The following is a 27,268-nucleotide window of genomic DNA, read 5'->3' on the forward strand; positions in this document are numbered from 1 at the left end:
TTGTAAAGGTGTGCAGAAGTATTAACCAGGCGCGGATTAACGCATGAAAAAGCCACATGATCATAGTAAAATTTCCCCAATTAGAGCGCATTCCACACTAAATGTTAACAATTCAGTGTGCTCTACAAAAGATTCCCCTCCATGTCCGATTTTCACAGTCGGCCCGTTGTTTGAGTCTATCCACCTAAACCGAACATACCCTCTCCGAACAGACAAACAGATTTATCATTTCAAGTTCAGCTGACTCTTATGGAAAGTAAATAGCATAAGAGCAGGTGAAGGATTATACATGAGGACTGGTGGGATGTTACAAGGATCTATGGAATACTGCGTCAATCGGGTATAGAACAATGCTGGTATAACTATGTTAGTTACGAAGTATTATTATGTTCGGTTCCAACAGCAGCATAATCAGGTTAATTATCGCACGTGACATATAAGTAAATGACGTTATAGGGTCAACCCATGGTTGAAAACGATTGTGGCAGCTGTATAGCAAATATCTATTCATAATATCGTAATGTAAGATTAAGTTTGAAGTTGGAAAAACCATACTGGCAGAAGTAGAGAGATAACATGAACTAACAACATTAGTTTGGTGTATAACTGCAGAAAGATAGTCCTGATTAACACAATCAGACATTTCGATAAACTCGAAGAGAGCATGATCACTAAAAGGTAAATAAAAATAAGGACTCCGGGGTTCAGGGGACAATCATGAATTCGCTTTTGGATTGTCACAGCTTTTGTTTACAAATAAAAGATCATCATCTTGAAGAACTCTCCGTGTCTCCTGGTAATTCTCAACAACACTCTCAGTGACTTTGAACTCATAACTTTGAAACAATGTGAGTCTCTCCAGACGCCACACCACTTCCTGCAGCATCCACAATATTTTACTTTTCTTTATGATTTCGACTCTATTTTGCACTCTTATACAATTGCTCCTGATCAATTACTTTTTTATATTTACCGCCTACTTATTCCGACTTCAAAAAGATGTTGGTGAAATTTTGTTGAGCTAGCACGTTTACTGTGTGTATTCCCACCTGCTTGATCTGTTGAGTATTTCCGGCATTGTCCTTCCGAGAATTGGAACTTCATTCATCGGCAACGACTCACAACGTCAGTCTATGGGAATATTTCCAGAACCAGCTGAAGATTTCTCCAGAACAAACCAGTAATCTGTGGAAAGGTGTTCTCTATCCTGGAATCGTCTGGTCTAAATTCATTGGGAGCCATTTCACATTAATTCTGTCAGATCAATGCTGGCATTGATTCAATTCAGATTTCATCATTGATCAGACCAGTGTGCTTTTTACACATGACCTCCATCAATGTGTTAGGATTTAAGCATTATCAATGTTTGTGGGTCAGCATTGAGTCCAAGGTCATTAATATTCATTGCATAAAATTTCTTGCTCACATTCTCCCCGTGGGACATTCCCAATCCTTTTATGGTCAGCTAATGGAAAAAGCTTCACTTTATTTAACTTGCGTTAACCAATCATAAACTACTGTTACCACTCTGTCAAATCTCCCCTCGATGCCGATTTCTACAACCTAACCGCATGACTGAACTCTATCATTCTCCAAACTATTCTGGTCAATCTCCTGGGTACCCTGTCAGGAACCCTGCCATCCTTCACAGTGTGTGGGGGATCTCTAGTTTGCACAGACCCAGATGCTCTGTGTTCCTGCGGGTGATGTCATCACACAGTGACAATGGCACGGTGACATCAACCCATCCACGGCATTCCCTCAGATTGAAGGGTTTTCTCAGACACCAGAGTTCGGATAGCTTTGCAGTTGTCGTGTCCACCTGAAATTTATCAGAATATTTTAAAATGTGAAATTCTTTCAGAGCATTTTGAGCTTTCATCTCCAATGTCGTTCTTTTTGTGCTGTGCTCTGTTCCATGTCTCTGGGATTGTGATGGTTCCTTCCTGTTGACTTGAATCTCTGTCCAACCATTGCTCTGTCTCACCCCTACAGATCGTGATCACCAGATTGCCATTGCCTCCCTTCCACTGTTTTTAATAACAAGTGTATTTTAGCTCAATTAGGAATTTAACCAGTGCTTATGCCAACTGTGTTTAACTGAGTTTTCCCTCACTACCAGTGTGCTGCTAATTTACAATTTTTATCTCCCCTCAGTTTCTCTACAGTGACAAATTCTTTTTATCTGCATTACAGTGCGTTTCTCTTACATTTCTGAGCTTATGGCGATTATAAAATTGTGCACTATTCTTATTCCGATCTGAAATATGAACTGTATTTTTTTTTTCTCTCCGTAGATACTGCCCAACTTTCTGAGAATATCCAGCACTTCCTTTCGGATGACAGATTTCCAGCAGCTGCAGAATTTCCCCAATATTTGATTACAGAGGTTGCTTCGACAACTGACTCCAACACAGACAGAGCAATTCAGAACCAGATGTGTAAGGGTGGCAGAAGATGATCCCTGGCCTCCACTGCTGCTCCATTTACCCTGAGTCACAGAAATATTGAATGGTTACCACATAGAGTGAGTCTACTGAGCTCATCGTGTCTATGGCAGCTTTCTGGAAGAGGAAATCAACTTCTTCCATTCCAGTGTCATCTCCTTGGATGGTGAGCGTGGAAGAGGTCAAGGGGCAGGTGTTGCACCTTCTGCGATTGCGTGGGAAGGTACCGAGTGTGATGGTAGAGGTGTGAGGGGTGATGGAGGAGTGGACTAGGTTGACCCAGAGGGAATGATCTCTGCGGAATGCAGACACAGGGAAGGAAGGGAAGATGTGTTTAGTAGTGGCGTCGTGTTGGAGTTGGTGAAAATAGCGGAGGATTATTCTTCACATGTGAAGGCTGGTGGGGTAAAAGGTGAGAACAAGAGGGACCTTATCCTTGTTCTGGGAGGAGGAGGGAGGGGGTGAGGGTCGTCGTGCGGAAGATGGACTGCATGCTGCCGAGAGCCCTGTCAACAACTGTAGGTAGGAAGCCATGGTTAGAGAAGAACGAGCACAGATTAAGAGCACCACTTTGGAAAGTGGCCTCATTGCAACAAATGTGGTGGAGGGGAAGGAGCTGAGAGAAATGGATAGAGTCCTTACAGGACGTAGGGTGAGAAGAGCTGTAGTCCTGATAGCTGTGGGAGCCAGTGGGCTTGTAATGGATATTATTGGATAGGCTATTGCTGGAAATGGAGATAGAAAGGTCAAAGAGAGAAAGGTAAGTGAACCAGATGAAGGTGATGGAGGAATGAAAACTCGTAGCGAAGTTTATGAATTTTTCAGGTCAGGACAAGACCATGAAGCCGCACTGAAACAGTCATCGATGTCCCGATAAAGCAGTTGTGGGAGGGGACCCGGGTAGGCCTGAAACAAGAAATGTTCCACGTACCTCATGAAAAGCAGGCATAGCTAGGACCCATGCGGGTACCCATTGCTGCACTTTTGATTTGGAGAAAATAGAATGACTTGAATGCGATGTTGTTGGGAGGGAGAACAAGTTCAGGCAGGCGAAGTACAGTGGTGGTGGATGGAGATCGTTCGGGCCTCTTTTCGAGAAAGAAGCGAAGAGCTTTCAAGCCGTCTTGGTGTGGGATGGAGGTGTAACGAGATTGCACATCCATGGTGAATAGAAGGTAGTAAGGGCCTGCGAATTGAAAGCTGTCAATGTGTCGCAGGGCATCAGAAGAATCCTGGATGTAGGTGGGGAGGGAGTGAACCACAGGAGTAAGGATGGAGTCAAGCAGGAGGAAATATGTTCAGTGGGGCAGGAGTATGCTAACACAATGGGCCTACTGGAACAGTCCTTCTTGTGGATTTTGGGGAGTATGTAGAAACGGGCTGTCCGGAGTTGGGAGACTATGAGGTCAGAAGCTGTGGGGGGGGGGGGGGGGAGGCATCTGGAGGAAATGAAGTCAGTCAAGGTGTTGGAGACAATGGCTTGATGCTCAGTGGTGTGGCCATACTCCAGGGGGAGGTAGTAGAAGGAATCTGAGAGTTGGTGCTCAGCCTCTGCGAGGTAGCGGTCAGTACGCCAGATGACAACAGCACCCACTTTGTCAGGTTTGATGACAAGGTTGGGGTTGGACCTTAGGGAGCGAAGGGCAGAAAGATCGAATGGAGAGGGGTTGGAATGGGTAAGGGGGCAATGACCCGTCCACAATTGTCAATGAAAAGGTGGAGGGCAGGAAATCGTCCTGGTGGGGGTGTCCAATTAGAGGTGGAATGTTGGAGGAATGTGAAAGGATCTGTGGAGCAGAGGGAGGACTCTTGCCCAAAGAAGTGAGCACGAAGGTGTAGGTGACGGAAGAAGAGCTCAGCATCATGTCAAGCCCAGAACTTACTGAGGTGGGGACGTAAGGCTTCAAAGCTGAGTACTTTGCTGTGAGCAGCACACTCAGCATCAGAGAGGAGAAGGTCAGAGGGTATTGTGAACACACGGCAAGGGAAGAGATGGAGTAGGATGGATTGGGACTGTTGGAAGGTGGTGGGTGGGCAGGGGAGTGGATGAGAAATTGAATCTTGCGTTCCTTAACAGCTGCAAGTAACAAGAAAAGTTTGCAGTTAAGGCGTCGAATAATATGAAGGCTGAAATGAAACTGTGGACCAGGGCAGCTTTGGGAGAGAATAAGTCAGTGCTGCTGGAGAGAGGTGTCGAGTGCTTTCATGTGGCTGCGCATGGCCCTGAGTGTGGCTTTTAGGATGCGGCGAGAACAGCAGTTGGAAAAATGTTGTATATCGTGCAAGTACCTGTAATCCTGGAGGCTGCAGTCAGGGTGAAATTTGTGTTGAAATCCACGTGGGATAAATAAAATGAATGAAATAAAATTACAGAGCAGAATGAAAACAGAGGGGTCGTGCTGGGATAATCATCTGAAGTTGTTGAATTCGATGTTGAAACTGGCAGGCTATAACGTGCTGAGTCAGAAGATGAGATGCTGTTCCTTCAGTTTGCGTCGAGCTTCACTGGAACATTGCAGCAGGCCAAGGACAGACATGTGGGAATGGGAGCAGGATTGTGTGTTGAAGTGGCAAGCCACAGGAAGGTCCGGGACCTGACTGCGTACAGACCGAAGGTGCTCAGCAAAGCGATCACCCAGTCAACGTTTTATCTCTCCGATATAGAGGAGACCACATTGGGAGCACCCAGAATGCCTCAGCAAATAAAAAAAGCAGACTTTCAAAGGTTATAATCTGCAGAATACTACCTGAGCTACGTGCAAGTTGATGTAGGATGCAAAAAATTGGGAAATACGTTTTTCAGCAAATGGTGTGAGAAAAGTGGGTACTGGTTCATAGGGGGACTATGAGAGAAGGAGTAGTACAGTTGTCCACTGGGAAAGTGAGAGGGATACAGTTCAGGCAGCCTGTACCTGAACTGTGCTCTTGCAAACTGCAGCACTTGGGAATCATTGCAAGTCCACACCGACCCACGGAACAGCATACCACCCAAACCCATCCCCCTACTCTATTACTCCCCATGTCCCCTGATTAATGCACCTAACCAACATATCCCTGAACACTAACGGCAATTTAGTATGGTCTATTCACCTAACCTGCACATCTTTGGACTTTGGAAGGAAATTGAAGCACCCAGAGGAAACCCATGCAGACATGGTGAGAATGTGCAAACTCCCACAGACAGTCGTTCAAGGCTGGAATTGAACCGGGTCCCTGGTGCTGTGAGGCAGTAGTACTAACCACTGAACCACCATACCGCCCACCAGGAATGAGAGAGGCCTTTACACTCAATAATGGGCGCAAGGGATTTCAAGATGGAAGACGTAGTTTATCAAAAAAAACAGTTCAAAAAGAAAATGATAACGTGAGAAATGAGAGTCAGAGAATTGCAGGAAGGGACAGAAAAGTAAAAGAAAGCTAGGAATACACCAATCATCAAAACTAATGTCACAAAGTAATCAAAGGGAAAAGTAAAAGCTCCATGTCTTTCACAACACAGTGAACAAATCCAAAACTCACATTAAAGTGAATCATTATGACATGAGGATTCTTAGAGGAAAGCACTAACTCATAGGAGTGGTCTACAGGCAATCTAATGATAACCACAGTGTAGAACAAGGCAGACAAGAAGAAATATTGGGTGTTCGTGATATATGTCCTAACTGTCCATCTTCCTTCCCCCATCCACTCCACCTTTCTCTCCGCCCTCTCACCTTCACCTCCTACTTCATCTCCCTATTGCATTCTTAGCCCCCCAGCCCTAACCCCTCCCATTTATCTCTCAGAACCCTTGGGGCCAGCCTCTCATTCCCGATGAAAAGCTCATGCTAAAAACATCGATTCTTCTGCTCCTCGATGTTCCCTGGCCGGCTGTGCTTTTCCAGCACCACACTATTCAACTCTGATTTCTAGCACTCACTTTTTGCCTGCTTGTGATAACGGGATGGTAATAACAGTTATTGACTTGAATCTAAACATATAGACTGTACGAATCAGTTTGCAGAGAACATATCAATCACTTTTGAGAGAGTTTATTTGTGCTGCATGTTCCGGAGCAATCAGGCAGGAGGTTAGACGTTCATCATATTATGGGAATTGCGTGATGTGGTAGGATTTGTGAATCAATCTCCAAGTAAAGACACTCCTTGGAATAGAATATAATCTCTACAGTGTGGAAACAAGCCTTTCGGTCCAACAAATCCACACCGATCCTCTGAAGAGTAAACCACCCAAACTCATTCGCTTATATTTATCCGTGACTGATGCACCTAACCTACATATCACTGAACACTATGGGCAATTCGGCATGGTCAAACCCACGCAGACATGGGGAGAAGGGAGCAAGGAAGAGGGAGACAGAGAATGAGTGTGACCAAGGGAGAGTCTGAGTGAGAATGTGAGACAAAGTGCCAACGGAGACAAAAAGTGAGTTTGACAGTGAGAGCAAGTGATAGAGGAAGAGAGAGAGAGAGAGGGACAGAGATAAAAGGACTGAATGAGTAAAGGAGAGATGCATGAAGAGAGACTGAATCGGTTAAATTCACTGAGGTTCACACGAATAAGGGGAATCTTACAGAAAACGTTAAAATTCTAACAAGGTCAACACAGGGAGGATGTTCCCAGTGACTGGGGAATCCAGAACCAGAGAGTCACAGTCTAAATCTAGGCCATTTCAGAGTGAGATGGGGAGAAATATTTCACCCAGAGAGTGGGGAGCCTGTGGAATCCTCTGCCACAGAAACCTGTTGAGACTAAACATTCTCACAGAGGAGGCAGATCTAGTTCGCAGTGTTAAAGGGTTCCAAAGGAATATGGGGAGTAGGGGGAGAGTAAGAACTGGAAGGGGGGGGGGATGAGGAAACCACGTCAGAGACATTTTGAGTCAGAAAAGGCATAATCCATAAACAGTCAAACTCCCAAACTTGGTCTTCCTTCTCGGTCAAAATTGAATTTCTGGAGGTCGTATAAAACATAGAAACTAAGAGCAGGAGTATGCCATTCAGCCAATCAAGCTCCATCCGACCATGGAGTACGTAACAAGGGGGTGGCACAGGGTTCAGTCCTTGGGCGCAGCTTTAAAAATATATATCAATGACTTAGATGCTGGGATGGAAACTCTGCTGCACTACAGTTCCCTGATGGAGATGGCACTGCATGTTTTTTGGAAACTTTGGATTGGACATTCCCAAAAGCAACGTGCAGTCGTATTGGATTTGGAGAATGGCGAACACTGCATTCGACCACTTACCTTTGGAGGGGGTACAAACAATGACTGCAGATGCTGGAAACCAGATTCTGGATTACTGGTGCTGGAAGAGCACAGCAGTTCAGGCAGCATCCAAGGAGCTTCGAAACGTCGATTTCGCTGCTCCTCGGATGCTGCCTGAACTGCTGTGCTCTTCCAGCACAACTAATCCAGAATCCACTTACCTTTAGAGTCGAGAGTGTGGTGCTGGAAAAGTGCAGAAGGTCTGGCAGCATCCGAGAACCGGGGGTGCGGGGGTTGGGGGGGGGGGAGCGGGGATCTTGCCTGAAGCATTGATTCTCCTGCTCCTCGGAAGCTGCCGATTTTCAGCATCACACACTCAACTCCGACCTCCAGCCCTTTCTCCCACTTACGTTTGGATTTGCTGGAAAGATCCAACAATGTATGTTTTGCTGTTTCTCTCACTGTCTGAAATCTGCTCAGTAAAACAGATGCCCTTCGTTGTTACTTTACTGGGCCAGCACCAATCCTTTTTATCAGAGCATCCTAAACTATTGCTGAAGTGTTATTTAGCAACAGGAAGCAAAGGGCAGCTACAGGACAGTTATCCACGATGGTGCCCCACGGATTGGTATTAGGTGAATCACTGCATCAATGAGAGCAAATACAGGTCACCGGGTGAGGCTTATTTTAAGAATTCCTGCAGTGTGGAAACAGGACCTTCAACCCTCCAAATGGGAACCAATCCGACCAATACCTTATTGTCCCCATTTACCCCCCGACTCATTGTGTCACAAGACCTGCACCGCCACCAGCACCCCCACCGCCTACCCATAGCATGGCCACACAGAACAGAAAAAATCCAGACCCTACTAGGAACACCCAGAATGCCTCAGCATTGATCACACAGACTGACAAGGAAAACCAGACATGACCACAGTCACTCGTAGACCAGGGACCAAATAAACACAGCTGTCCCAAAGCCCTAAGGGCAGTCTTGTACCCCAGTCATACCAAAGCCACACAAAGGAAAGGTCAGACAGAGTGGCACCAGAATACCTCACTCACTGGACAGAAATGATGGAAACACCTTACTCCCAGGAAAAGGGACATTCTCACCTCCCCTTGGAGAGAGCTGGAATCTCCCAATCCCAAAGAACTGAATGATACTGCTGAAATTTTCACAGTATCTACATTCAGGACATGCTTCTGATAACTGCTTTGTGATTATCACCATTGTAACTTGATTACTTGACTATCAAGTTCGTTGTATTTTCACTATTTTTAATTAGCATTATTATATTGTATTCCTGTAAAAACTGGTTTGATTTGCAGCTCGGGGAAGAGAATTCCAGTTACCTGGACAGACTACCTGTGCTGCTTTAGCTCAGTCAATTTCTCTTCCACGATATCGCTGTGTTAATAAACAGCTTATTAATGTCACTTTGATCTGTGTTTTGTGATCCCTGCTTTATTGAACTAATTTCTCCAAAACCCATGCACCTAACCTACACAGCCCAGAACACTCGAGAAAATATAGCTTGGCCAATTCACCTAAACTGCACTTCCTTGGGAGGAAACCCATGTAGAAATGGGGAGAACGTGCAAATTTCCCACAAGCAGTCATCCCGAGGCTGGCATCGAACCTGGGTCCCTGGCACTGTGAGGTAGAAGTGCTGGGGACATACCAAAATTCCCCAGAATGGCCAAGTCAGCTGACGTACATATAGGCCCAATTTAATATGGCAACAACTTTCCAGCAGCTACAGGAAAACTCAATCTGGTCTCTGCACATACTCACTTTGTCCTCCAGCCCAGGGGCTGGGACATACCCCGGGGTTTATGGTGAATGGTTGTGTGTAGAGAAAGATTTCCAATGTGAGCTGGCTGTGTAATGGAGAAACTACAAAGGGGCTGGTTCAGAGAGATAAAGCGACAAAGGAAAGAGCAATTAAGCAGGGGGCGTGGAGGCGCTACATTTAAGAGACTCTAAATTTGTTGGAGATAGTGCAATATTGCAGGGGGTGCAATGACAAGACAAAGAAAAAGGGAAGGAATGAAAAAGTGTGCGAGAGTGACAGAAAAAGAGAGAATGGTAAAGAATGTAGACAAAGACAGAAAGAAGAGAGAAAAAAGAGAAAAGAAAATGCTGCCAGTATGAGAGAGGGAGAGAGAGGAAGAGTGTGCGAGGCCCAGACAGAAGGAAAAGAGGGAAAAAAGAATCAGAGAGACAAACAGGAGTCAGGGAAAGGTGCAGTGAGTTTAGAGAGGTGATACTCTCCATTCTGGTTTCTCGATTGTCTCTCACACTCCCTAGGCAAAGGTGAGGTCTGCAGATGAAGGAACCCAGAGTCTATATTAGAGTGGTGCTGGAAAAGCACAGCAGTTCAGGCAGCATCCGAGGAGCAGGAATATCAACGTTTCAGGCAAAAGCCCTTAATCAGGAATGAAGGCAGGGAGCCTCCAGAGTGGAGAGATAAATGGGACAGGGGTGGGGCTAGGAAGAAGGTAGCATAGAGTACAATAGGTGAATGGTGGCATAAACCGCATCATCCGCCAACATATCTGCCACCTCCAAACGGAACCCACCACCAGGGATATATTTCCCTCCTCACCCCTTTCCACTTTCCGCAAACACCATTCCCACCGTGACTACCTGGTCAGGTCCACGTCCCCCAACAACCCACCCTCCCATCCTGGCACCTTCCCCTATCACGGCAAGATTTGCAAAACCTGCGCCCACACCTTCTCCCTCACCTCCAACCAAGGCCCCAAAGGAGCCTTCCACATCCATCAAAGTTTCACCTGCAAATCCACCAAGCCACTTATTGTATCAATTGCTCCAAATGCGGTTTCCTCTACATTGGGGAGACTGGCGCCTCCTCGCAGAGCCCATTAGGGAACATCTCTGGGACACCCGCACCAATAAACCCCACCGCCACGTGGCCCAATATTTCAACTCCACCTCCCACTCTGACGGGGACATGAAGGTCCTTGGCATCCTCCATCACCGCTCCCTCACCACAAGACGACTTGAGGAAGAATGCCTCACCTTTTGCCTCAGAACACTTCAACCCCAGGGCATCAATGTAGACTTCACCAGTTTCCTCATTTCCCCTCCCGCCACCTTAGCCCAGTTTCCAACTTTCAGTTCAGCATAAAACTCATGACCTGTCCTACGTGCCTATCTTCCTTCCCACCAATCCGCTCCACCCTCCCCTCTGACCTATCACCTTCATCCCCACCTCCTTCTACCCTTTGTACACTTTGTTACTTTCCCCCTTCCTCCTCTCTGACCTATCACCTCCATCCCCAACCCCAACCACCTATTGTACTCTTTGTTACCTTTGCCCCAGCCACACACCCCACCCCCCATTTATCTCTCCCACTCCCTGTCTCCTATTAGGGACAGACACTGCCTCCAGGGGTTTGTTTCAGGGGAAGAAAGTGGGGACTGCAGATGCTGAGATCGGAGTCAAAAAGAGTGGTGCTGGAAAAGCACAGCAGTTCAGGCAGCATCCGAGGAGCAGGAAAGTCCACGTTTCAGGCATAAGCCCTTTAACCAACCTGTTGAATGGCGTTTGCCCAAAACGTTGACTCTCCTGCTCTTCAGATGCTGCCTGACCTACTGTGCTTTTCCAGCACCACACTTTCTGACTGTTTTTGGAGGCCTGATTCAGGCAGGAAAATTAAAGGGTCTGGTGGGATTAGGATTCGAACTCACTCTCACACAACTACAAAGAAACATGCAACACCTGCTGAATGCACATGAGCTAAGGGATATTGGCTACCAGAAACTGCTTAAAACCAGTCTGTCACTCAATGATACTCTGTCGGCTTAAGTCCCAGTTCATCCAGTCAGCTGCCATCTCCCTCTACCTTGGAGTAAACTTCTCCAGGAATGAATTGCCAGCCACAGTCATCTCTGTGGGATGAACTGGGTGGGAAGGTGTGCTGGGAGAATGAGGGAGGAGGGGTGAGAGAAAGCTGCAGCGAAATAGTATCGTCCAGAACTTGTCTGTCTATAGGGAGAGGCTGAACAGGCTGGGGCTGTTTTCCCTGGAGCATTGGAGGCTGAGGGGTGATCTTGTAGAGGTTTATAAAATCATGAGCAGCATGGTTACGATAAATAGTAAAGTTCTTTTACCTGGGGCGGAGGGCATAGGTTTAGTGTGAGAGGAGAAAGATACAAAAGAGATCAAAGGGGCAACTTTTTCACACAGAGGGTGGTAAGTGTATGGAATGAGGTGCCTGTGGATGTGGTGGCGGCTGCCACAATTGCAACATTTAAAAGGCATTTGAATGGGTATATCAAGAGGAAGGGCTTAGAGGGATATGGGCCGAGTGCTGACAGGTGGGACTAGATTGGGTTGGGATATCTGGTCAGCACAGATATGTTGGACCGAGAGGTCTATTTCCATGCTGTATATCTCTATGACTCTAAGTCAATTTAAAGGAGCTTCTGAAATAAGATTGGGAACTGGGTCATTGAGAGGGTGCAGAGAGGGAGTCCAGAAGTGGTTAGGTTTGGATTCACCTGCCATCCCATCAGTTGGGTCGTGAAAAGGAACAAAGAAATGAACCATTGGTATCAATAATTTGAAAGGAAACAAAGCCATTTAATGTTAAAAAAAAATAGCACTCAGAAGGCACAGAATCTTTCCTGGATATTTTTTACTATTTAGAAAATATACTTCTATTTTTAATTTTGTTCAAATTAAATTTTGTTCAAATATAATCATCTAGACAAGAATAATTTGATTAGGGATAGTCAGCACGGTTTTGTGAAGGGGCGGCCGTGCCTCACAAACCTTATTAAGTTCTTTGAGAAGGTGACCAAACAGGTAGATGAGAGTAAACCCGTTGATGTGGTGTATATGGATTTCAGCAAGGCGTTCGATAAGATTCCCCACAGTAGGCTATTGTGCAAAATGCGGAGGAATGGGATTGTGGGAGATTTCGCAGTTTGGTTCAGTAATTGGTTTGCTGAAAGAAGACAGAGGGTGGTGGTTGATGGGAAATGTTCATCCTGGAGTCCAGGTACCAGTGGTGTACCGCAAGGGTCGGTGTTGGGTCCACTGCTGTTCGTCATTTTTATAAACGACCTGGATGAGGGTGTAGAAGGGTGGGTTAGTAAATTTTCAGACAACACTAATATCGGTGGAGTTGTGGATTGTGACATAGGATGTAGTAGGTTACAGAGAGACATAGATAAGCTGCAGAGCTTGGCTGAGAGGTGGCAAATGGAGTTTAATGCGGACAAGTGTGAGGTGATTCACTTTGGTCGGAGTAACCGGAATGCAAAGTACTGGGCAAATGGTAAGACTCTTGGTAGTGTAGATGAGCAGAGAGAGCTCCGTGTCCAGGTACACAGATCCTTGAAAGTTGCCACCGAAGTTGACAGGATTGTTCAGAGGGAAAAAAGTGTTTTAGCTTTTATTACTACAGGGATTGAGGTCCGGAACCATGAGGTTATGCTACAGCTGTACAAAACTGTAGTGCGGCCGCACTTGGAGTATTGTGTATAGTTCAGGTCAGCACACTATAAGAAGGATATAGAAGCTTTGGAAAGCGTGCAAAGGAGATTTACTCAGATGTTGCCTGGTTTGGAGGAAAGGTCTTACGAGGAAAGCTGAGGGACTTGAGGCTCTTTTCGTTAGAGACAAGAAGGTTGAGAAGTGACTTAATAGAGACATATGAGATAATCAGATGGTTAGGTATGGTGGATAGGGAGAGCCTTTTTCCAAGAATGGTGACGGCGAGCACGAGGGGGCATAGCTTTAAATTGAGGGGTGATAGATACAGGACAGGTGTCAGAAGTAGTTTCTTTATTCTCAGAGAATAGTAAGGGTATGGAATGTTTGCCTGAAATGGTATTAGATTCGCTAACTTTAAGTACATTTCAGTTGTCATTGGACAAGCATATGGTCGTACATGGAATAGTGTAGGTTAGATGGGCTTCAGATTGGTATGACAGGTCGGCGCTACATCAGGGGCCGAAGGGCCTGTACTGCTCTGTAATGTTCTATGTTCTATGTAAATGTATGGATCAGAGAGTTCATTTCAGAAAACAGGATCATGTGATTGTATTTCCCACTCGGCCCTGCAGTAAATAATGGTACTTTCCTCCGGGTACCCGATTTGCTCACTGAGAACTGCTGCCTTGAGATTAATGTAGCTTTTGTGCCTGTATAATTCCTCTTTTGGTTTTGCTTTTATTGTTCAGCTTCCTAATAACTGTTGCTCATTGCGAACAGCACTTAAACCTGCTCTGCTCCTGCCGTCTCTTTCATTTTGCTACTCTGATGGAGTCGTTTCTCACCCATTAGATAAGTGGCGTTATCATGCTGCTCGCCCACCTCCTTTCGGTCCATTCCTCAGGTGAAATCCTCATTTCATTATCGACTGCAGCTAACGTTGACTCCTCAGTTACTTGGATTTATTGACCAATTGAATCACTTTTATAACTGGATATTTCACTGAACACTTTAACTGGTCTCTGAACTTTTTCTGGGTCACCACATAAATAAAAGCATTTGTGCAGCAACTTAACTTCTGCAGCATATATGCCAATTTTCGAAAGAGATCATGAGCAGCAGAATCCAAGGAATAACTAGCATTAAAGAAATACAAAATATACACCAACCAGAGAAGTATGAAACTGGCAGATATGGCAAAGAGTAAAATCACAGATTTCTTTCTGCTCTCTACCTCTGGGTCATTTTCCATTCTTGTCTGTCCCCTCAGCCCCTCACGTATCTTCGTGGCCTCAAAGATATATCTGACAGTCAGAACATTGATAAAGAGAATAAAAGTGAATGGGAAAAGTGGTGTTAAAAATTTTTCAAAATATTTAAAACTTGCCCACCGAGGATCTTCATAATAACTGGATGTGGTAGAACAATACCATGGAATATTGTTGCTGATCATTCCAGGTTTAAATCTGAAGTAGTTGGGAATGTTCTTTAAACAAAAGAAAATGCAGATTGTTGTTAAAACAATTGTTGCAGTTTTCTCTGTGCAATACTGAGATTTCATCTGATGAAATGAAATGGCGACAAATCGGTCAAAAGATAAGGCAACAGTGAACCAGACCGAACAATCAATGGTCAAGCAGCTCGGGCATAGGTGACACTACAAACAGAAGTTATATCCAGGAAACACTGTGGATAATAATAAAATGTAAATCGACGAAGTATGATATTAAAAACAATGAAGAGTAGATCAGATGCTGCCATGGCCACCAGATGGCGAGTGGTGCATGTAGAAAGGCCACACTTGCCCCGAACTAAGATTGCAATCGCCACTAGACTAACTGTAACAGAGAGAGAAAGGAAATAAAAAAGCAGACTTGAAGTTACTGACCAAATATTCTTCATGTCTGGGCTCAAACTCTAAGTCATGACAAAAAGATAACTGTTGTTTGATGTCATATAAAGTTTAAAGAAATTGTACAACAGGAGCAAACTCTCTCTAAATGTATCATTTGCAGTTTTTATAAGACATAGTGAAGAATATGAGCAGTGGTTTGCTAATACAAACACAGTCATCTACTATGTTCTTTTTTGGGATTGGCAGCAATCTGTATAGTTTACACAGACTGGCTGGAGTTTCCCATAAGACTACTGTACTCACACCAAGACACCTGGGATCAGTATGACAAACAATGGGAGACACCTAACACAAGCATTGATTGGAAAATTTCTGTATTTGATTTTAGAGCCTCCACAATTCATTTTGCCTCCAGAATTGTAAATCCACACGACATAAAGAACAGTACAGAACACTGTATCACTCCACCATGTCAAGGAATGGATTCTCTCCACAATTGAATGAATAAATGATTGAGCGTTGAATCCCTCCCTCATGTAAGGATTGACCATCCTGATAATTTTAACCATGAAAGCATTCAGCAGTGAATCTTACCACCATGTCCCAGGTTGGATACCACCACAATCAAAGATTTTCAACGTTTGGCTCAGACTCCTTCCGCATGTCCAACACTGTACCACACAGACATCACCTAAAAGAAATCTCGTTTACAAGTCCAACACTTTATCTGAGGACAAATAAAGCTTCCTTCCTGATATCCAAGCCCACGCTCCCAAATTCCTCTCCTTGTAAATACAGTTTCCCAAAGCAGACTCAGAGCTATTTGGGGCTACAAATCTCCATAGATTGACTGACATTCTCCATAGAGATCACCAGATGTATTCCACCGATTGGAATCAGTGACTATTAGCCAGAAATGTAAATTGATTGCCAAAGACAAAATAACAATCCCAACAGAATGCCAATATGGAGGAACTGCACATGGGCCATTATCATTTGTGGAACATGAAAAAAGAGCAGCAACGAACGACAAGGTGAGAAACAGCCTGTTGGGTACAGTTGCTTGATCCTCTGTGGGGGAGCAGCTTCTACAACACTCCAGATCTCAGTGTTGGTTCGACTACATTCTGCGCCACAATATTGTGCACCTTATTTCAAATGGCACAACTCACATGTCTCTTTGAAAATCAAATAATTCAACAATACACAGAAATGTAATGCTGTGGTCAACATCCCTCCACACAATCTGTCATCACAAATATTACCCCCGCCCACACACATTGAATGACTGACGAAAACACGGAAGATGGCGAAACTATTCTATGATGATGCTCAACTATCACCACATGACGAGCTGCTAATCTCACCCACTGCCCACTGCCCACGTTGTATCTGGGCTCCCATTTGGAGTAAGCTGCCTGAGCAAAATTCACCAACAAAGTACCTTTACATCAAGGAATGGGAAGCCCCAGATGTCACTGAGAGATGGGCCTGGAAAAAATCCATCTGATGGATGATTTGGACAAGCACCTGATGGAGGAGCAGCGCTCTGAAAGCTAGTGCTTCCAAATAACTCTGTTGGACCTGGTGTTGTGTGATATTTCAGTTTGTACAGATGATGGATAGCAAGTTTTGAGCTAACAAACACACAGAGAGAGAGAGAGAGAGAGAGCAGTCTTGCGGTACCCTTCCTCAAACAAGTCAGCGCCCATGCTCAGTTAAACTTCCTCAAAGTGGCTTCAGTATAAACCCATTCTGCACAGTATAGAGAAATGACAATGTTGCACACAACTGATGAGTCTCGTAATTGGTAAACTATTTGCTTTAAACTCCGTGAGTGAGGCCACTATTCTCTGACACGGGGATTTACCCTGTTCAGTGGAAATAAAATGATTAACAGTCTCAGATAGAAGTAAATATGATTAAACATGAAGATCAATCACAGACAGAAGTAAATATGATTAAATGCAGAGATTTATACAAGGGAAGTTATTACAAGACTTACCAGGAACACCAACAACAGCAAGGATGGTCTCGAACACCTTTTCGACCCTTTCCCTGAGAAGATGCATTTTGTTGTTTGTCAGACAACTCTCCCTTCCCGCTGCTAGCAATCTGTCAGAATTGGAGAATTCTCTTCGAATTGGTGATGAGGCAGTCTCAGAAATGTTATTTTATGTTGTGTGCCATCTCCACTGGGAAACTATGATTACACCTTCAGATTTTTTACAGCCCCATTTTGAATAAACATATTACAACAGCAGTTTAATTTTAATGATGTGATGCCATGTAGATTTGAAGTCGTGTTTGAATACCCCAAAGGCTGAATTAATCTGATCCTAGGATGTCTCAAATGTGAATTGCAATTTTGCAAGTAATTAATAATACTTGTATTATTTTACTCACTATCAGTCCTACCAATATCAAAATACATTTTGTATATCTTTCATTGATGTCCCTCATTTTTCTGAGGTTATTCAGTCATTCAGTACCACGTGAACTTCTTGAGAGCTGTTCTATTGCATACATACAATTGCTTTCCTTGTTAACTCAGTTTTACAACTCATTTGGGATACTCTGTGTGTGAATGAGCACACTAATACAGAATCTGACGCTCATAATGATCAGAAAAACAGCTGGAATTTACACTTGATTCTATCTTCTCAAAAGCAATACAAAAAAAAACTAAATCAGAATTTTATCTTCAGAATTCTAAAATTACAGAATGAGAGAACAGAAGAGACTCTCAAAACCATCATGTTTCTCTCACCAAAATTACACGGCATCCCCATTCATCCCACACAGACAGAGACACTGAACAGTCATGGTCTCTCAAACACACACACACACACACACACACACACACACAAACAGACGTACACACACACATACACACACACATACACGCACACACACACGCGCACACACGCACACATACACACATACATACACGCACGCACACATGCACACACACACACAAACACACACGCACACATACACACATCTATATCAATGATGAATATCGCAAACAATTGAGACCATGCCTCCATCCCCGTCACCACCAAGTGAAAGAAAGCGTTCTTAATGAAACACTCATAATGCAGGAGAATGTCCTCTGTATGTTACAATCACACACACACTTAAATTATTATACTCCCTTTCTACTTAGTACCTTCCTTTGCATGGGAAAACAATGCCCACTGCTCATCTTTAGTTTCTTCAAATTTCCCACTCAAGTACACTCACCCATCGTGATTAGTAAAACATAAAGTTAACTCAAATTAATGGGGTTGACCGCTCTCACTTAGTTTTTCTACATTTCTGTTTTCTAGGGATCAAATAGAAACAAATAATATTTCACTGAATTAGAGTTTTAAAAAAACTTAAATCTTCATTGGGTAATTGGATCAGAAATATCACATTGGATTCTAAATCACCCAGGAAGCCAGGTATCGAATTGGCTCGTATTCTGATTCTTCCGAAGTATTAGTGTGGACCCTTGTCAAATTCTATCATGACAGAACTTTAATTCCTTACGTTTGTGGAATTATGACTCAAATGTTGACCATGAAACCATTGTGAACTGTAATAATAACTCATGTTGTTTACTAACGCTCTTTAGGAAAAGAAAATTACTGTCCTTGCCTGGTCTGGAAGTCAAGTCAGTCCACAACGTCAGAAATTAGTTTGGTTTCTGGAGATCAGCTAGCTAAGCTCCAGGACGTCACTGCCAGAGTTCCTCAAAATTGTGTCCTAGACCTAACCATTTTTTGTGATTGCATAATTGACCTCCCCTCAATCATTAATGCCATAAATTAGAATGTTCACTAATACGTGCACAATGTTCAAGGGCAGTGGGGAGAGGTCAGGTAATTACAAGCTTGTTCAGCTGAAGACAATGGTGGGAAAAATCTTGGATAAAGTTCTAAAGAACAGGATGAATTGGAAAGGAAAGCATCGATCAGGGAGAGACAACATACATTTGTTGGAGGGTGACCCTGCCTGGCTGATTTTAGGTTTTTGAAAAGGAGACTAAATACAGTCTGTGCTGTAAGAATGTGACATTTTGTTCATCTGCAATGTTTCCAGAAAATCGCGTAATGGAAACATCATTTAGATTAGGTTTACACTGTGGAAACAAGCCCATCGTCCCGAGCAGTCCACACCAACCCTCCTAACAGTAACCAAACCAGACACATTTCCCTCTGACTAACAAGAGGTGAGGCTACACTGGATTTCGTTCTCGGTAAAGAACCAGGCCAGGTGTTAGACTTGGAGGTAGGTGAGCACTTCGGGGGTAGTGACCACAACGTGGTGACTTTTACTCTAGTGATGGAGAGGGATAAGTGTGCACTGCAGGGCAACAGTTATAGCTGGGGGCAGGAAAATTATGATGCGGTGAGGCATGACTTAGGATGCGTGGATTGTAAAAATAGGCTTCAAGGAAAGAACACAAATGATATGTGGAGATTGTTCAAGGAACAGCTAATGGGTGTCCTCGATAAGTATGTACCAGTCAGGCAGGGAGTAAAGGGTCTTGTGAGGGAGCCGTGGTTTAACAAGGAATTGGAATCCCTTGTGAAAGGGAAGAGGGCGGCCTATGTAAAGATGAGGCGTGAAGGTTCAGTTGGGGCGATTGAGAGTTATAAGGTAGCCAGGAAGAATCTAAAGAGAGAGCTAAGAGCAGCAAGGAGGGGACATGAAAAGTCCTTAGTTGGTAGGATTAGGGAAAACCCAAAGGCTTTCTATAGGTATGTCAGGAAGAGAAGGACGACTAGGGTAGGTATCGGTCTAGTCAAGGATAGTAGTGGGAAGTTGTGTGTGGAGGCGGAGGAGATCAGTGAGACACTAAATCAATACTTTTTGTCAGTATTCACTCAGGAACAGGACATTGTTGCCGATGTGAATACTGAGTCACTATTAATTAGAATGGAACGGCTTTGAGGTGTGTAGGGAAGAAGTGTTGGAAATTCTGGAAAGGATGAAAATAGATAAGCCCCTGGGCCTGATGGCATTTATCCTAGGATCCTCTGGGAAGCTAGGGAGGAGATAGCGGAGCCATTGGCCTTGATTTTTATGTCGTCGTTGTCTACGGGAATAGTGCCAGAAGACTGGAGGATAGCGAATGTGGTCCCCTTGTTCAAGAAGGGGAGCAGGGATAGCCCGAGTAACTATAGGCCAGTGAGTCTCACTTCTGTTGTGGGCAAAGTCTGAGAGAGAATTGTAAGGGATAGGATTTATGAACATCTGGATAGGAATAATGTGATCAAGGATAGTCAGCATGGTTTCGTGAAGGGCAGGTCGTGCCTCACAAACCTTATTGAATTCTTTGAGAAGGTGACCAAGGAAGTGAACGAGGGTAAAGCAGTAGATGTGGTGTATATGGAATTGAGCAAGGCGTTCGATAAGGTACCCCATGGCAGGCTAATGCAAAAACTACGGAGGTATGACATTGAGGGTGCATTAGAGATTTGGATTAGGAATTGGCTGGCTGGAAGGAGACAGAGGGTAGTAGTTGATGGTATAGGTTCATCTTGAAGCGCAGTTACTAGCGGTGTTCCACAAGGATCTGTTTTGGGACCATTGCTGTTTGTCATTTTTATAAATGACCTGGAGAAGGGGCTTGAAGGCTGGGTGAGCAAGTTTGCAGATGACACGAAAGTCGGTGGAGTTGTGGACAGCGAAGAAGGATGTGGCAGGTTACAGCGGGATATAGATAAGTTGCAGAGCTGGGCAGTAAGGTGGCAAATGGAATTCAATGTATCTAAGTGTGAAGTCATTCACTTTGGTAGGAGTAACAAGAAGATGGATTACTGGGCTAATGGTAGACTACTTGGTAGTGTGGATCAGCAGAGGGATCTTGGTGTCCATGTACACAGATCTTTGAAAGTTGCCACCCAGAGAAATAGTGCTGTGAAGAAGGCATATGGTGAACTGGGCTTTATTGGTAGAGGAATTAATTTCCGGGGTCCTGAGGTCATGTTGCAGTTGTATAAGACTCTGGTGTGGCCTCATCTGGAGTATTGTGTGCAGTTTTGTTCACCCTATTATAGGAAGGATGTGGAGGCATTGGAACGAGTGCAGAGGAGGTTTACCAGGATGTTGCCTGGCATGGTAGGAAGATCGTATGAGGAAAGGCTGAGGCACTTGGGGCTTTTCTCATTGGAGAAAAGAAGGTTTAGGGGAGACTTGATAGAGGTGTACAAGATGATTAGGGGTTTAGATAGGGTTGACAGTGAGAACCTTTTTCCGCTAATGAAGTCAGCTGTTACCAGGGGACACAGCTTTAAATTAAGGGGTGGTAGGTATAGGACAGATGTTAGGGGTAGATTTTTTACTCAGCGGGTTGTGAGTTCATGGAATGCCCTGCCAGTAGCAGTGGTGGACTCTCCCTCTTTATGGTCATTTAAGCGGGCATTGGACAAGCACATGGAGGTTATTGGGCTAGTGTAGGTTAGGTAGGCTTTGGTCAGCGCAACATCGAGGGCCGAAGGGCCTGTACTGCGCTGTATTTTTCGACGTTCTATGTTCTATGTTCTATTACTAATGCACCTGACTATGGGCAATTCAGCATAGCCAATTCTCTGGCCGGCACATCTTTGTGACTGTGGAAGGAAACCAGAGCACCTGGGGTAAACCCACGCAGACAGAGGGAGAATGTGCAAACTCCATACAGACAGTCGCCCGAAGCTGGAACCAAACATGGAACCCTGGCACTATAAAGCAGCAGTGCGAACCACTGAGCCACCCTGCCGCCCCATTAAACAAATGAGACTGGCATTGTGTTATATCCAATGCAAGTAAGGAAAGTTCACGTTCCACAAATAATGGTCCAAGTTCTTCAATTGTGTTATAGCCAATTCACATTGAAGAAAGACGCATTATAGCAGGACCAACTCTATATCGACACGGGTAGTGCAGTCGATCTGTCTTACATGGACTTCAGTCAGGCCTTTGGCAATGTCCCACATGGATGGCTGGTCCAAAAGGTGGTAACTCCTGGGATTCAAAGCAAGTTGGCAAACTGAACCCAAACATTGCTTACAAAAAGGAAGCAAAGTGTGATGGTGGGGAAGTTGATGCTTTTTTACTGTAATTGGAAGCCTGTGACCAACAGTGGACCACTGGGACTGATGTTTGGAGACTTGATACACTTGTCTGTCAATGGGGAAGGTATTATCAGTAAGTTTAAAGATGACAAGAAAATACTGATGTTGTTTATACTGAAGATGGTGGTCTCAGGTTACAGTCCATATTAATCAGCGATTAAACAGTGCAGAGCAATGGCAGATAAAATAGAATCTAGATAAGTGAAACGTGATGCATTTGGAACGTCAGCTAAGGGAACACCATGCACGTAAATGGTAGATTCTTAGGGAAAACTGGTAGATACAAAGTGAAGGGAAGCAAATGGTGACATCTTGAAAAATATCCATATTATAGGGGAAGTGATGCTGGATATCTTAAAAATCATGAGGTTGGATAAATCCCCAGGACATGTTGAGTTGTCCCCCAGATCTCTTAGGGAAGCTAGGGATGTGAATGCTGGGGGATTTGCTGAGCTACTTATATCACTGAGAGTAACAAGTGAAGTGCCGGAAAACCTGACGTTGTGGTACATAGTGCCACTATTTAAGAAAGGTGAGAAGGAAAAGCCAGGGCAGTGTGGACGAGTGAGCCTGACATCGATGGAGGGCATGTTGTGAGAGTGAATCTGCAGGGACAGGATTTACATGTATTTGGATTGGCAAAGACTGATTAGTGGCAGTTGAAATACCTTCGTACATGCAATATCATGTCTCAACAACTCGACTGAGGTTTTTGAAGAAGTCTCAAAGAGGATTGATGAGGCAGAACAGTGGATGTGCTCTATATGAACTTCAGGAAGGTGTTCAAACTGGCTTGCCATGTAAGATTAGATGGCATTGAACTCAGGGAGACCCAGCTATTTGGAGACAGAACTGTCTTGCAGGTGGAACAGTTATTTCAGATTCTGTTTCATGTTTTCAGCATTCAAAGCAATCATTTATTTCATTAAAATGCCTCACTTACCAACCTGCCTCCCAGAAGTAATTCTTAGAATCAAAGAAACAGTCTATGTAGGATAGGGCCTTCATTCCATCCAATTTGTGTGATCAAAGTTACACGAAATCTACTCTCATCCCAGCTTCCAGCACGACACTCATAGTCTCGAATATTATGATGCTTCACGCGGACATCCAGGAAGTTTTTAAAGTTTGTGAGATTTCCTGCTTCCACAACTCTCCCAGGCACTGAATTAGCAGACACCCACCACTCTCTGGGTGAAAGCCTCTTTCTCAGATCCCCTGAACCTCTTCCCTTTCACCTCAAAGATATGCCGCTGCCATCTGACAATTTCCTGCCTACATTTAATTAAACACGGGAGTGAACAGCTTCGAAATGGGTCAGGCCATTGGAGCTTTCATGTTCAAACTCGACATCTTGAACCCTCCCAACTGCCCCAGTTATGTGCGAAGATCTTATATTGCTATCTGTGCCAATATGGAGAAGTTTGATCATTAATATCCAATTAACATTTTACTTCCTGTCTCTTTCAGTTAATTTCTTGGTGATTTTGGTTCTCACACGAGGAAAGTGTGGCCTCTCTCGCTGCACAACGCGCTGTCTGTTGGCTATGGCAACGTCAGATCTACTGTTCATTCTCACTGACATCATATTGTGGAAACTCAAATTCTTTGACATGCCAACGTGTTTCCTGGATCTCACCGCTGTGTGCCGTCCTGTCTATGTCTTGGCTCGTGCAGCCACAGGCTGTTCCGTCTGGTTCACTGTCCTTTTCTCCTTTGATCGTTTTGTGGCCATTTGCTGCCTGAAAATGAAGAGAAAATATTGGACAGAGAAAGCATTGTCTGTGGCTTTGGTTGCAACTCGCATCCTGCTCTGTTCAAAAAACATTCCCTTCTACTTTCATTTGGAACCTTCGGGTATGATTAACAATGTTCTGTGGTCCTGCCGAATAAAGTCGATTTTTACTGATCCCAGGTGGCTGGGATTCAGGTGATTTGATATAATTTTAACCCCTTTCATCACATTCGTGTTAATGCTGTTGATGAACACTCTCACTGTCAGGAACATTTTCGGGGCCATTCGAGTCAACAAGAGCCTGAGGGGTCTGAGGAAGGGAGAGAGTCAGAAAGACACAGAGATGGAGAATCGGAGGAAGTCAGTGATTTCCCTCTTCACCATATCCATCAGCTTCATTTTTCAGTGGGCAGTGCACGGTTCAAACATCTGATACTTTCGCATTAAAGGAATATACCATTGGAACTACAGCTCTCTAAAGGAATTTATGTTCGCTGCAGAAATGCTGAGGGTTTTAAGCTGCAGCACGAACACACTATTTTATGCAGTGACTCTGTCCAAGTTCAGAGCGAAGTTCAGGAATGCGTTGCAACAGCTTTTTACATAAATTCTTCACTTAATATCTCAGCAACCGAACTGGGAGAGGTCCCCAAGCACCTGCAGTGTTCCCACCGAGGTAATTGAAACGTAGGTCAAAATTCCATCCACACAAGCATATGGATTGATTTTAACGTCCTACGATGGATGAGGAGTGGGGAAGCAGGGTGGGTCACCCGGCGGATTTACACATTTGGAGACACACTGACCATGAGGAGCAGTAGGCCATTCAGCCCTTCAAATCTGGTCCACCTGCCATTCCAGCATATCACGGCTTATCCAATTCTAAAGTATCCAATTCTATATTCCTGTCTGTCCCTGATAATGATACCAATCTCCCAGGCTTAACAAGAATCCATGCACCTCACCATTAAGAAATAGAATAAGACGTGACAAAGGGACAGCAGTTAAGGGAGCAAGGGGCAACTGTCAGGGGCCAGGAAGGATGGAAGGAGGCTGGGGGAGTGATTCCAAATGACGGACTGGCTGTGAGTGATGGACTCAGCTGGAACATTGAGTCTTCATGGACTGCCCTGTGGATGAGTTATTAAGACAGGCAGGAGGGGTCTCTGCATTTCACATGGAGGGGAGAAGGGGGAGGGACAGAAGCAGTTCTATGCTGCACTATGGCGATTGTCAGTCTCTCTCTCTATTAGCTCACTATAAACGCTTTATTACAGTAAGAGAAAGTCTCCGTGTGCTGGTGATCGCCTCATCTGAATTGGTGATTGTTCCATGCACATATGTTCAGTCTTGACAGTGTTTGTTGAGTCCACCTCCCGTCTACATCCATCACAAGGTTATTGCCTTCTGTCTCTCTCCGCCTCTTTCTGCATGTCATCGCCTCTGTCCCTCTCTTCGTCTTTTTCTCACTCTCTTTCACTCTGGTTGCATCGCTCCCATTTCTTACTTTCTTGCTTTCAGGTTCCCTCTGTCTCTGTCTCCCCCTACCTCTGTCTCTCTGTCTGTCTCATGCTTTCTCTCTGTCTCTACCTCATGGTTTGTTTTCTAACATTGACTCCATCAGACACGTGTTGTTGCAGATTAACACTTGACCAAATGAATTGGTTCAAACCACTTCTACATCTCTTCATTCGCTAATTTTAGCCGTGGAGGTGATTTCCGAAATTATGAAATGCTCGTACACAGCCAACAATACTTGACATAGTATTAATTACAGTTCTGTAAGCGCTCTGTCCCTTTATTCCCAGCACTTTGACTGTCTGCCTCTCTCTCCCGGTCGCTGTGAGGGAGTTTGTATTTGTGTGTTTCACTTTCGGTCTGTGAGGGTCTCTGTGTGTATGTATCACTGCCTGTGTGGGGATATCACTCTATGTGTCTGTTCTCCAGTTTTGTCTGTGGACACATCCTTTTGACACATTGTGAGTGCGTTTCTGCCCCCTTGTGTTCGGTTCCTTCTGTGAGTCTGAGTTGGGTTGTATTTTAGTGACTATATATTACAGTGTTTATGTGTCTGGGTGTGTTATTGAGTCTGTGAGGAAGCGTTTCTGTGACGGTGAGGTATATTTGTGTCACTATTTGTGACTGTGCAAGTGTGAAAATGTATATGTGTGTGATTTGCACATGTGCATCTGTTCTTTTGCGTCTGTGTATCTGTGTGTGTAGTTACGTTCCTTTTACCACGTTTTTGTGCCTCTCGCTTCTGTGTATGTGTGGGTGTGTGTGTGTGTGTGTGTGTGTGTGTGTGTGTGTCACTGTCAACATGTAACGATGGCTCAGTGCATCTAAATGTATGTGTCCCTGAGTTTCGGTACGTTATTGCAAGAGTGCAGGTGTGTCTCTAACTGGCTGTGCTCCAAATTAAGCAGATGAGTGTGTTGTTCCGACTGTGTTTGGCTGTCTGTCAATGTGTCAAGACCTTGCTGATCCCCCAGCAGGATCTCTCTGCACCTCTCTGTGAGTGTGTGACTATCTTTTTCTGAGTGTTGCTCGATCTTCATATTTAATTGCATGTGTGTTTTTGTAACTGTGTTTAAGTGTGCTCATTTCTGTGTACACGAATGTTTCTGTCAGTACTTGCGTGTTGATGTGCAATAGCTCTCAGTATGACTTCATTTCTATGAGTGTGTGGGGATGTGGGTGTGATTATGTGTCTGTGTGTAATTGTATTTCTGTATTTAGACAGAATTTTTAACTTGTGTATGCAAGTGTTTTGTATCTCTGTGTTAGTCTGTGCCTATATCTCAGTATGAGTGCCTTTTTGTGCATGGATGTGTGTGTGCAGTCTGGGTGTGTTAATGTATCAGTGTGTCGGTGTGGTCACATACTGCAGTCTGATTGTGTTCATCTGTGTTTGTGTGTGTGTGCGTGTGAGTGAGAGGGTGTGTTTCTATGCCCCTCAGGATCTGGTTAATGATCTGTGTGCAGTTGGTTTCCCATATCTCCGTTTGACTCTGTTTCTGTGTGTGTTTGTGTGTTTGAGGTGGAGAATGGGATGTGTTCCTGTTTCTGCTTATCGATATGTTGCTCAGTCTCACCTTGAACCTATTTGTGCATGTGGGTGTATTTTCATATCTGTGTGTATGTTTGTGGGATGGCGTGGGTGTGTTTCGGTGTCCCTTAAGATCTGGTTATATTTCTGTTTCATCATGACTCTCACTCTCCTGAAAATAGATGAGTGAACCCGACAGCAGGTCACTGTGCACAGATTGCTCTCAATGGAGTACATGTGGGAATGTAGGAAAATACAAACATCAGTATTGTAACCTCGTAACCATTGAATCCTGAACTGTTACTCCGGATAAAAGATCTATTGTCTGACTAACTAAACAAGACAAGGTAATATTGAGTGACAAGTAAGGCTTTAGGAAGCTCCGAGGAA

This window comes from Chiloscyllium punctatum, chromosome 47 (genome assembly GCF_047496795.1).
Source record: "Chiloscyllium punctatum isolate Juve2018m chromosome 47, sChiPun1.3, whole genome shotgun sequence".
NCBI lineage: Eukaryota > Metazoa > Chordata > Chondrichthyes > Orectolobiformes > Hemiscylliidae > Chiloscyllium > Chiloscyllium punctatum.